Below are 10,469 nucleotides of genomic sequence, written 5' to 3'. Positions count from 1 at the left end.
CCCGGAACTATTCCGATGTCCAAATATAGGCTTCCAATATATCAATCTTTATGCCTCGACCATTTCGAGACTCCTCGTCATGTCCGTGATCATATCCGGGACTCCAAACTACCTTCGGTACATCAAAACACATAAACTCATATTACCGATCGTCACCGAACGTTAAGCGTGCGGACCCTACGGGTTCGAGAACTATGTAGACATGACTGAGACATGTCTCCGGTCAATAACCAATAGCGGAACCTGGATGCTCATATTGGCTCCTACATATTCTACGAAGATCTTTATCGGTCAAACCGCATAACAACATACGTTGTTCCCTTTGTCATCGGTATGTTACTTGCCCGAGATTTGATCGTCGGTATCTCAATACCTAGTTCAATCTCGTTACCGGCAAGTCTCTTTACTCGTTCTGTAATGCATCATCCCACAACTAACTCATTAGTCACATTGCTTGCAAGGCTTATAGTGATGTGCATTACCGAGAGGGCCCAGAGATACCTCTCCGACAATCGGAGTGACAAATCCTAATCTGGATCTTTGCCAACTCAAAAAGTACCATCGGAGACACCTGTAGAGCACCTTTATAATCACCCAGTTACGTTGTGACGTTTGGTAGCACAGAAAGTGTTCCTCCGGTATTCGGGAGTTGCATAATCTCATAGTCATAGGAACATGTATAAGTCATGAAAAAAAGAAATAGCAACATACTAAACGATCAAGTGCTAAGCTAATGGAATGGGTCAAGTCAATCACATCATTCTCTAATGATGTGATCCCGTTAATCAAATGACAACTCATGTCTATGGCTAGGAAACTTAACCATCTTTGATTCAACGAGCTAGTCAAGTAGAGGCATACTAGTGACACTCTGTTTGTCTATGTATTCACACATGTACTAAGTTTCCGGTTAATACAATTCTAGCATGAATAATAAACATTTATCATGATATAAGGAAATAAATAATAACTTTATTATTGCCTCTAGGGCATATTTCCTTCAATTCCTTGTTGTGATTAGCTAGCTAGGTCTATGTTTGCCACTAATATATCCACCTGCTGTCATGTTTTTATAATAATTGCCATGTTGTAATATTTGCAGAAACAATGGGCACGGACGAGACGAGGAAGCAGAAGAGGTGTTGGGGGACATAATCGCAGCCGGAGCTGATGTCTTGTCGTACCTCAACGATAGTGATGGTCTGGAAGGACAGGGTGAAGAAGCAGGCTACGGTGATCGAACAATGGAGGAGGAGGGACATGATTATGATGGTTCCGTTGACCGAATGCCGGTGGAAGAAAGACACCGTGTTGACAGCTCTGGTGACCGAACAGAGTCCGACCAGGTATATATATTAATTAAGCCTATGCTGACTAGATGCATTCATTGTTTTGGTATGTACACATATTAACTCTCGTCTTTCTTCTTTTTTCTAGCCCTCCGGATCGAGCACAACTTCAGTAAAGAGACGAGGCCCGAAGGGAAAATTGCGCTCAGATGAAAAGTTCACGATCACAGAAATCGCGCGCGATGGCCAACTGATTGCACCCATCCGGACCAAGGAAGCATTTTCTGCTCAGTGCGGGGTTCTTGTTAGGGACATCATCCCGATCAGCATCCACCAATGGTATAAGCCTAAGGAGGAAGACCCTGAGGTGTCTTATGTCATCGATAGGCAGAAAGATGATCTTTGGACCGAGCTGCAGGCAATTTTCACCCTACCGCCAGAGGAAGATCTGGAGAAGCCAGTTATAGAGCCATTGATCAAGGCTCATGCTCTTAAGAAGATGGCGGATCTATTCAGGAGGTGGAAGACTGAGCTGAAAACAACGTTTGTCGACAAAGACAAGACTCCAGAATTCATCTGCCGGTTTGAGAAGATCAGAGATCACTGGGACGCATTTGTGGCCCACAAGACATCGGACAAGAGTAAGAAGATGTCAGTGAGAAACAAGATAAATGCTGCGAAGAAGGAGCATCACCATCGCACAGGGTCAGGTGGCTACCTCAAAGCCCGGCCGTTGTGGGCCAAGGCTGAGAATGACCTGCTTGATAAAGGAGTCGAACCAGAGACATTGAACTGGCCAGACCGTTGTCGGACTTGGTTCTTCGGGGTTGGCGGAACCTTGGACCCTGTAACAGGGAAGTGCGTTTGGACGAACGAGCAACTGCGAATACCCGTCACGAAGCTTCAGGACTATATCGCCGCAGCGCAGGAAGGGACGTTCGTTCCCGACAGAGAGAACGACGAGCTCACAATGGCCCTCGGGAATCCTGAGCACCCTGGACGGACACGAGGCACGCCAGACTCCGTTCTGTGGAAGGCTGGGTTTCCGGACGCTGGCGGTTACAAATGCCAGGAGAGGAGGAAGAAAGTGGAGCAGACCCAACTGCAGAAGCTGCACGCAAGGGTACAAGCGCTAGAGGAATGAGAAGCAGTTCGCAGCAAGCGACCTGCCGAAGCTACCCTGCCATCTCAGCGGAGAAGCAGCGTGGCTTCCACCGAGCTGCTTCAGAAGCCTGTCTTGACGGCTCTAGCTAGCTACCCTGTGGATGCTATCACAAAGTCTCAACATTGCCACCTTATGGCGCAATGGCAGCAATTCAAAGTCAAGGCGGCTGTCGGCTCTGTTCGACCTCCTGAACCCGGTGCAACTTTTCACTGCCATCTGATTCCAGAAGGATATGCTAGGGTGACGGTGGACAAAATAACAGAGGGATTTGAGGACCTCGAGCTTGACCACCCTACCGGTGAAGGGGAGACTCGGCTGGATTCTGCTCTAAAGACTCCATGCCTATGGCGGAAGGAGCTCATCAACCTTCTGAACTGGACGCCTCCGCCTCCTCCTCCGGCGAGTCAGGGCACTCCGCCTCCACCTCTGCCTCCTCCTCCGGCGAGTGATCAGGCACTCCGCCTCCTTCTCTAGCGCGTGGCGGCACTCCGCCTCCTTCTCCGTCTGCGCCGGCGCGCCCAAGCAGCTAGCCTCCTCCTTCTCCGCCTTGTCATCAAGGGCGGAAAAGACCCGCCGCCACTCCGGCTGCTCCGGCGCATCGTAGTCCTTCTCCTCCGCCTCGTCATCAAGGGCGGAAAAGACCCGCCGCCACTCCGGCTGCTCCGGCGCGTCGTAGTCCTTCTCCTCTGCCTCGTAAGCAAGGAAAGAAGACAGCCGCAGCTGCTCCTCTGCTCCGGCGTCTAGCAGTACAGTCAAAGGCGGGAGGCAATATAGATTCTGTCCATCTCTCAAGCCTCTAGAGAAGTTACCATACGAGAGGACCGTGGAGGAAAACAAGAAGATCGTGGAAGCCGAAGTGAGGGACTTCTTTGAAGTGGTGAAAGCAAAGAAACATCCACCTCCGGAGGAGAAGATAGATCCGGTGAAAGCAAAGCGCACTATCGATGCCCTGAAGCGACCACCACCTTCTCCGCCGCAATCCAATTATGATCGCATTATTCAAAGGTCATATATCAAAGCGGAGCGGTCGAGAAGTACTATAAGTTATCAAAGGTTAGCAGAATGACGAGCTGGGAAAAAATTGCCCAGCTCAGCGAACAAGCGAACCAATCGTGCCCCCCGCTCAAGGTGTCTAGTGATATCGTCGCTAATCATCCGGAGATTTTTCCCGGTACCAATCTTGGAGATTACCTGCCCGACGATGTACATTATGATGCACTGGAGGTGGACGAACACAAATACCATTACGGGAAGCCTCTCGTCAAAGATGAAAGATCTCTAACAACGATGATGCGAAGATTCCATGATTGGTACATGAAAACCTGTAGAGAGTCTGGGGGAAGGATACTTTGACGCTGAGAGTTAAAGAGGAGCATGACCTCATTGTAATTGATCTGTTGTCTGTTCCATTTGAGGAGTTCTTCCAGTTTTTCAATCAAAAGGCCCTCGATAAATTAACGGTCACTTGCTACTGTCTATAATAACTACTTCTGTCATTAAGTCTCTATATATAGCTCAGCTCTTTCATTGCATGTATATATAATTATCCTCACTATATTATGCAGATTGAAGATCGCCGAATTGAAGAAAAGTCAAATCGGTGATATTCGATTCATTAACACAAATCTCATAGATGCATTTACGGTTGAATCTCATGCCAAAGATACCGAGGCCAACTTGCTACGATCGTTGGTAACAAATCAAAACAAAGATATAATACTCTTTCCTTACAACTTCAAGTGAGTGTTACTATCTTGTGCATATTCGGTTTCCCTTATTAGTCGAGGTTATAGTAATGTAATTGATGAGTTATGCATGCAAGTGCAGGTTCCACTATATTCTCCTAGAGATTAAGCTTGAGCAGGGACTAGTAACCGTCTTAGACTCGAGACGAAAGGATCCCCAGGAGTATGCGGACATGACTGAAATGCTCGAGAAGTAAGTTAAATCGATCATAATCGCACCATATCGGCAACTTTGTTCACTTCCTAATATCAAGTAATTGTTTTCTTTGTCTGGCAGGGTTTGGAAAAAATTCACCGCAAAAGCTCCGGGACTGCCGGGGAAGCTGCGATTTACACACTCGAAAGTAAGTACTACTAGCTAGTTCCGCGCATCTCCTGTCACGACCGGTTTTCCAATAAAAATATTTATTGAGAAACCGATCCCTTTTACGGACCAGTAGAGAAGAATCCTTCTCACTGGTAGACAATTTCTTGATCACAGAAGAAAAACCAGGAGTACTGAGATAATACAAGGTTGAGCGGAGACTGCTCAACAATTTATTACAAGCACGCCAATAATACATAAAGGCGAATAGGATGGCATAACTACTGACTCACAATAAAAGCGGTGGTGGATATGTCACAGTGAAGTGGGTGACATGACTCCTGAATCTAACAGCTCTTCGAGCGTCGGAGTGAGGCTCGAGGATTCTTATTGCGGGTGGCGGAAGCGTATATGATAGAAGTAACCAATATCCAGGATCGCACGGGACTGACTGGGACTCCTCTAGGCGTCGGACTCACTATCAAACTCTTCATCCATGAGATCGCCTTCGTCAACATCTGGCCAAATCAACAAGCCAGGTGAGTACTATGAAAGTACTCGCAAGACAGTTCGGACATAAGATATAACAAATGTAAACATGATGCATATGAACAGATTAATAGAGCGCACTCAGACAATGAGATAGCAATGCATGAGAAATAAAAGGAAGTCGGGCGGTAATCCTCCCGAAATCCCAATGTAATGCTGAAGGCCAATCGAGTGATCTGTGATGAAACAGAAAAGATCCAGGGACTTGTTTGAGAAAACAGAAAACGGTTCGGTAGGAAATACGTTAGCCCAAGGGGAAAACACATTCTGCCCGAAGGCGTTTTCAGAAAACGGTTCGAGGGGAAAAGAAGAGAGGCTGACGGGGGTCCCACCCGTCAGGTTTAAAACTCCCAACGGAGTTCGCCGGCGCCCGAAGGCTGCGGTGGTCGCCGGCGTTGAACCACGGCGAGGCAGAGAGATCGGAGGGTACCAAGAGGTTCAGGGTGTTCTTCCACGTCGGTGGGTGGGGGACTTGGCCGTCGGAGAGCACCACGTCCACGGCGACACTATCTCCGGCGGACGGTGGTTCGGGCGATGGTGGAGTACTCCGGTGGGTGCTGCAAACTCCAAATTGATGCGCGGGTCAGAAGAGTGGACGTACTAGGAGGCTACTGGCAAGAGCTGAGGGGTAGGGGTGCACGCATGGGGGTGAATCGAGCTGGGTCCCGAAGCGGGTCGAGGCGGCCGGAGTTGGGGAAGAAGACTCCCTCGGGAGCTGCCCAGTGGCTTGGCGTGGTACTGGTGGTGCGTGGAGGTGGTACGGGTTCGAGTTCGAGCTCGGGACCTCCTTTTATAGGCGATCCGAGGGGGTGGCCGTGAACGGGATAGCTCCGGCGAGCAATTACGGCGAGGCAGAGGTTGTGCAGGGGGTTTAGGTGGCTAGGCATCACTGTGGAGGATCACTAGTGCCATTCCTCTGCTAAACCTCGGTCGGGCTTGGTGTAATACGCCGGTCCTCGACGGAACGGCCGTACGGGCACGGCGGCGGCAGGGAGCGTGCTCCGCGCTACCAGTTCACGACGAGGGACTTCAGCGTGCACGGGTGAGTGGATGGCCACACAGTGGCCTCTGGTGGCTTGGGCGGCGCTGGACGGCGCCGTCCAACACCGCGCCTCTCTGGCAGCCGCAAAGGCCGCTGCTGCCGTCGCTCACGGGGTGGCGCACCTCCTCCTGCTCGTCGCCGACGCCCGCAAGCCTCCAGGCGATCGTGCGGCGCGGGGATAAGAAGGAAGCACAGGGCGCACGGCGCCACCGCGGGCACTGGCGAGGTCGAGAAGGGGCTCTGAAGAAAACAACAGTGGTTCACTGAAACTGTTTACTGAACTTCTGAACTTGACAGTAACAGTGCCCTTCAAGTGTTTGACGAAATGATTTGGCATGAAGAAAAAAATTTCTGGGGCTGGGACTTGGTGAGGTGACCTCTCAATGCATCCAGAGGCTGCCTGAATTTTCTCAGATTTTTAGGAGGAGAAAACAATTGAATTTCATCAAATTTGACAAATATGGTCCAAACTTGTAGCAAGCACCATTTGAAAAATTTGAACTGGAGACCAGTGGATCTTCATGGATCTTGGTTGAGGGCTCTAAGGACTAGCCAGGGAAAATAGTTTGGAGGCCAAACTCAAGGTAGAAAAGGTAGTTCCTTTGTAAACCTCCAAGGATCAAAATAGAAGGCAGAAAATATTTTTGATAAGAAATAAATGAAAGAAAAATCGTGGGGAGGTTCAACTTGCTGGATTTGAAGTATATCTTGACACAAAGATGAGGAATGGCTTTTGGGAGGGGATTTCCACTCATGTCATGGCAAGAGGAGTTTTTGAAAAGGGAAAAGATCACTCCAAATGCCATAGGGCTATTTAAAAGATTTTCAAAAGCTTAATTTCCCAAATGAAAAACATTTGGTGTTGAGTCCACATAAGATGGAAAAACCTCCAAGACCAAAAATCAAGTCTTGGGTGAATCCAAACAAAACACTTGCCATAAAAGAAATTTTTTGAGAGGGAGAGTTATTTAGAAGAGAATTTAAATACCCTCCTCAAATCAAATAAAAGATTTTGATAAAACCAAAAATAAAATTTTGGGTGTCACAACACCTACCCCCTTAGGAAAAATCTCGTCCCCGAGATTTCTGCTGATCCTCAAATAGATGTGGGTACTCTGCCTGAAGAAAATCTTCTCTTTCCCATGTAGCTTCATCCTCGGTGTGATTGCTCCACTGAACCTTGAAAAATTTAGTTGTTTTCTGACGGGTCCTCCTTTCAGACTCTTCCAATATCTTTACTGGCCGCTCTCTGTAGGTGAGATCTGGTTGCACATCAATGCTCTCATGAGATACATGCTTCTCCGGGTTGCTTACACATTTTCTCAACTGTGAGACGTGGAACACGTCGTGGACGTCTGATAGCTCTTTGGGTAGGTCTAGCTGGTAAGCTACTGTGCCTCTTCGTGCAACTATACAGAAGGGTCCAATAAATCTTGGGGCTAGCTTCCCTTTAATTTTGAACCGTTGCAGGCCCCTCATAGGAGATAGTCGTAGGTATATGTAGTCACCGGGTTCAAAGCTGACCTCACGATGTTTTCGATCATAATAGCTCTTTTGTCGGCTTTGAGCTGTCTTGAGTCTGTCCCTGATCTGTTTAACTTTCTCCTCGGCTTCCTTGAGCATGTTTGGGCCGAAGATATGACTGTCACCTGTCTCTGACCAATTTAGTGGGGTACGACACCTCCATCCGTACAGTGCTTCAAAAGGTGCCATTTGTAAGCTGGCTTGGTAACTGTTGTTGTATGCGAACTCGGCATACGGCAAACTTTCTTCCCAACTGGATCCATAGGTGAGGACACAGGCTCGTAGCATGTCCTCTAGGATTTGGTTCACGCGTTCAGTTTGTCCATCAGTCTGGGGGTGGTACGCTGTACTGAATGCTAGTTGAGTGCCCAGAGCTTGTTGTAAGTGATCCCAAAATTTAGAGACAAATTGAGTGCCTCGGTCGGATATTATAGTCTTTGGGACTCCATGCAGACAAACTATACGGGAGAGATAAAGCTTAGCAAGCCTTTGAGTGGAATAGGTCGTCTTCACGGGAATGAAATGTGCTACCTTGGTTAGTCTATCCGTGATGACCCATATGGCATCATTTCCGTGTTGTGATCGAGGTAGTCCGACGATGAAGTCCATTCCAATTTCATCCCATTTCCACTCAGGTATCCGGTTTGGCTGTAGCAGCCCTACTGGCTTTTGATGCTCGGCTTTAATGCGCTGACATGAATCGCAACAAGCAATGAATGCGGCTATATCCCTTTTCATACCGTGCCACCAAAATCTTTCCTGGATGTCTTTGTACATTTTGGTTCCTCCAGGATGGATCAAGTATGGAGCGGTGTGGCTTTCGGTTAGGATTTGATGCTTGAGTTCCTCAATGTCTGGTACGCAAAGTCTGTCTCCGTACCATAATACTCCCTCATCGTCTGTGACGAACTCTGAAGCCTTGCCAAGGCTCATTTTTCTCTTTATACCTTCGATGTTGGGATGTCCCTGCTGTGCCTTCTTAATTTGTTCCATTAGGGTGGGATGTATCTCCAGATTTGATACGGTGCCCTCAGAGACTAACACCATGTTGAGTCTAGCGAACTCCTGCTGAAACTCAGGCCTCAAGTTCTGTGGACTGTCGTTGCCCGGGCTGGGGTTCTGACTAAGAGCATCTGCCACTACATTGGCTTTCCCTGGATGGTAGTGAATGCCGACATCATAGTCCTTGACCAATTCCAACCAGCGTCGTTGTCGTAAATTTAGCTCTGGTTGTGTGAAAATATATTTAAGGCTCTTATGGTCCGTATATATTTCACAACGATTTCCCAGTAGAAAGTGCCTCCACTCTTTGAGTGCATGGATGACTGCTGCTAGCTCCAAGTCATGAGTAGGATAATTTTCCTCATGCTTCCGTAGTTGCCTGGAAGCATACGCGACAACTTTGCCATCCTGCATCAATACGCACCCGAGGCCCTTCCAGGATGCGTCACAATACACTTCAAAACTCTTGTGTATGTCTGGCACGATCAAAACCGGTGCTGTTGTTAGTTTCTTCTTGAGCTCTTGGAATCTTTTCTCGCACGCTTCAGTCCATACAAATTTCTTGTCTTTCTTGAGCAACTGTGTCATCGGTTTTGCCACAGTGGAGAATCCTTCAATAAATCTTCGGTAATATCCAGCCATTCCTAGAAAACTCCGCACATCTGTCACGTTGACTGGTGGTTTCCAGTCAAGTATGGCTTTGACCTTCTCTGGGTCTACGGCCACGCCTTCTTGGGTCAATATATGGCCTAGAAAACCAACTTGTCTTAGCCAAAATTCACACTTGCTAAATTTGGCGTATAATTGGTGTTTCCTTAATTCTCCCAATACAATCCTGAGATGTTCCGCATGTTCTTCTGGTGTCCTTGAGTATACCAGAATATCATCAATGAACACCACAACAAATTTTTCCATAAATTTCATAAACACTTTGTTCATGAGGTGGGCGAAGTATGCGGGGGCGTTCGTCAGTCCGAACGGCATTACCGTGAACTCATATAATCCGTATCTGGAGGTGAATGTTGTCTTAGGGATATCTTCTGTCCGTACTTTTAATTGATGGCATTCCGATCTTAAATCAATTTTTGAGAACACCTTGGCTTGTGCGAGCTGGTCAAACAAATCATTTATCCGTGGCGTCGGATATTTGTTTTTGATGGTGACCATATTGAGAGCTCGATAGTCTATACACAATCTCAGTGTCCCATCCTTTTTCTTGGCGAATAATACTGGCGAACCCCAAGGTGAGGAGCTGGCTCGAATAAATCCTTTGTCCAGTAATTCTTTTATTTGCTTCTTCAATTCTACCAACTCTGAGGGTGCCATTCTATAAGGTTTCTTATAGATGGGAGTGGTGCCAGGTGCTAGTTCAATGCTGAACTCTATCTCTCGGTCTGGTGGCATGCCTGGTAGTTCTTCTGGAAATACGTCGGGAAATTCGCACATCACTGGAACTTTTCTCAATTCTGAAATGTCCACTTTGTTCAGCTTTCGTTGCCGTGACCGTGGTCTCTCTTGAGCTGTAACTTTTATTGTCTTGCCGTGATGATGAGTGAGAATCACAGTCCGATTGAAACAGTCGTTAAATCCCTTGTTGGTGGTCAACCAGTCCATCCCTAGGATAACATCCAGTCCTTTATTTTCCAATACGATGAGATTAGCCTGAAACCTTAGTCCTTCGAATTCAATAATCACTCCTTGGCAGTAACTCTGAGTGATCTGCTTATTCCCGGGGGACTTGATAATCATAGATTTTTCCAAAGGAAGTATCGGAAAACCATGTTGTAAAACAAAACTCTTCGAAATGAACGAGTGAGAAGCTCCAGAATCAAACAAAACCGTGGCAGGT

The sequence above is a fragment of the Triticum aestivum genome, chromosome 1D, assembly GCF_018294505.1.
Source record: "Triticum aestivum cultivar Chinese Spring chromosome 1D, IWGSC CS RefSeq v2.1, whole genome shotgun sequence".
Taxonomy (NCBI): Eukaryota; Viridiplantae; Streptophyta; class Magnoliopsida; order Poales; family Poaceae; genus Triticum; species Triticum aestivum.
Note: the sequence above shows the minus strand (reverse complement) of the source record.